This window comes from Sinocyclocheilus grahami, unplaced genomic scaffold (genome assembly GCF_001515645.1).
Source record: "Sinocyclocheilus grahami isolate Dianchi unplaced genomic scaffold, SAMN03320097.WGS_v1.1 scaffold570.1, whole genome shotgun sequence".
Classification (NCBI taxonomy): Eukaryota; Metazoa; Chordata; class Actinopteri; order Cypriniformes; family Cyprinidae; genus Sinocyclocheilus; species Sinocyclocheilus grahami.
This window is the reverse complement of record NW_015505749.1, coordinates 718,617-721,155: the sequence shown is the minus strand read 5'-3', so window position 1 is coordinate 721,155 and position 2,539 is coordinate 718,617. Positions and strand designations below refer to the sequence as shown.

Sequence of the window (2,539 nt, the reverse complement as noted above, 5' to 3'; positions counted from 1 at the left end):
CTCGCCCCCTGGATCTTGTGTTCTGCAGTGAGGACCATCTCCCCAAAATGGCATTTCTGTCATTTACTCACCCTGAACCACTCAGCCATATGACTAACTGCAGCACACAATGAGATGTTAGGCAAAAGACAGTCTCAGTCACCATTCGCTTTTGTTATATGAAACAAAAAGTGCAATAAAAGTGGATAGTGACTGAGGCGATCGGTCTGATTTTTTTGTGTTCCACAGAAACTCGTACAGGTTTGGAACAACATGATGGTAAGCAAATAATGAAAAACTTAATTATTGAGTTAAATATTCTTATATCCGGTGGGTTTGTTTGTAGACTAAAGACCTTGTAATGAGGCCCAGTTGCCGATAGATGGCGCATCAAACACGCATTATCATCGTCTGTTCTTCTCATTCAAGCTTGTTCAGTTTGAGGGCAGTCCTATGCTCAGTTTCGTTTCGGTTTCTACACGCTCTTAATCTTTCGGTTTCTATCTCTTAATTGTTGCTTCCTAAAACAAGTCTACTGAGCATCATCACATTTGATGCTGATTACATTTCAAGCAATATACTTTGATTTTTAGAGTTTCCTTTTCCAAATAAACTTTATTCAACGGTATGCTAATACAATTAGGGGTTGTTTTAAACTGGAAACCGTTGTACGTTGGTTAGATAGAGTCCCCATTTGCTCCATGAACGACACACATTTTTAGTTTTTAACTTCATATATAACACAAAACGGCCTTGTTAGGGTGGTCCGTCTCTCATAATGACTCATTCATCCACCGCCAAATAAACTCTCTTCAACGTGCTCGCGCAGGCGTGGCTCGAGCTCGTGCACGCAATCCCTTCCCCCTTCTGAATGCCCGCGCTCTGCGCGTGCTCGCCAACGGTTTATTGTATCGGATAGAAGAGGCGTCGGAGCTCCACCGTTGATATAAAACAAAACGGCTAGCCATCTAAACTGCAAGTAAGGTTACTTTTTCTTCTCGTCTTAGTGTTTATGCAGCTATTATAAACTTTATAAGCTCAATTATCTGCGGACTGGTTGTTTTAAAACTACTTTTTTGATACAGTGGAAAGGTAAGAGCTCAGCGACTGACCATTCGCCGCTTCCGCGAGCAACCGCCGGCCGGGAAAAGCAGCTTACCCTCGGCGTCCAGATTTTAAAAACCGTTTAAAGATATATCCTGGTATTTAGACATAATAACGAACTTTACAATGTGTGGTGAAAGCTGTAAAGTTCACACACAAGTGTTTCTTCGTGAATATATTCGATATTACCGGTAACAGTTATATATGTGGTGGAAGCTGTTTGTCTTTGTTGATTTAAAGCGGTGAGCTAAAACTCGACCCACACACGCATAATCTCAGATTTAGACGTAACTGGAGGATTATTGATTTTATTTACCCATAACTGACATTGTTCTTGAGTGATTTTCAACATTTGTTTAAATAAGATTAGTAATCTAAAATAAGATGAGGATTCATAAACTGTGATTTAATGCAAATCGTTGAGATTATAATCTAATTCATGTGTGTTTTACTAACCTTTGTGATTTGTCGTATTCTTGAACATTTGAAATGTATACGTTTTTCTGAGATAATCTTTGGCATTGTTTTGTTTGGTAACACAAATAACTTTATATCTTTATTCTGGTCCTTTCCCATAATTTGCTTGTTCAGTCTTAAAAAATGTAGTGTTTTATTGTAGTGTAGCTTTAAACAGTATTTAGTTGTGTTCAAGTGAGATATAATTATGTATTATATGTCATACAAACATTTTTTGAAATTGGAAACAACAGTACAGGCAGTCGAACACAATTACAAATTTCTTCATTTTTTCAGTTAGCTATGATATTGTAACAAAAGTCTTGAGTGAACGATAGAAGTCATTGCGAGTAATGTTCCTATTAATATGGGTCTATAATCCCATACAGTGGTTTGAAACACCCATTGGGTCTTATTTACAATTTCCATGACAGCATGAGTGGGAGACATTTTATGAATCTTTCATAAATCAGTTTATGAATGTACATTGTCAAGTGGTTTTACAGACATTTTATACAGAAAGTTCTTGTGTCATTATTGAAGGTTCATTAAACCTACAGGTGCCATCCAGACTAATCTGTATCACTTTGAATAATTCACAAACCTTACTGTTGCCACGCAGTTATCAAGAGGTCCCAGAAGTCATGTGCCCACATGCAACCCAATGAATTTTGACTGTTTGACATCCATGTGGATATGAGAATATTAGATTAGGAGGTGCTGGTAAACATCAGATTCATCTTCAGGTGTTCCCCAGGCCCTCAGTCTGCACAGCAACTCATTATAATGCATATTGTGTTTCGTTTTAGGTAGACATGTTGAAGCTGGGGTGAAAATATCCCACATGAATGTACGTTTTAATATAGTGGGACATATGGAAGATAGAACCACTAGTTGATCTTTAGTGCCGAGGCTTTGTCTCTTCTGCTGGTTTTCAGACTTTGATCTTTAGCTTTGCTGCTCTGTGTGTGTGTGTGTGTGTGTGTGTGTGTGTGTGTGT

The 2,539-nt window shown here is 38.2% G+C and overlaps 1 protein-coding gene across 2 annotated transcripts in view; it reads left to right on the top strand.

The window, feature by feature from the left end:
• The first annotated feature begins 825 nt into the window (after positions 1–825).
• The window catches only part of LOC107556503 (rho-related GTP-binding protein RhoA-B-like), a 5,055-nt gene continuing 3,341 nt past the window's right edge, over positions 826–2,539 (top strand). The window contains exons 1-2 of one of the 2 annotated variants that reach the window (XM_016239639.1): positions 826–958; positions 1,065–1,181. The gene's annotated coding sequence lies outside the window, so the exon portion shown is untranslated. The remainder of the gene's footprint in view (positions 959–1,064; positions 1,182–2,539) is intronic. The other variant, XM_016239638.1, reaches the window with a different exon arrangement.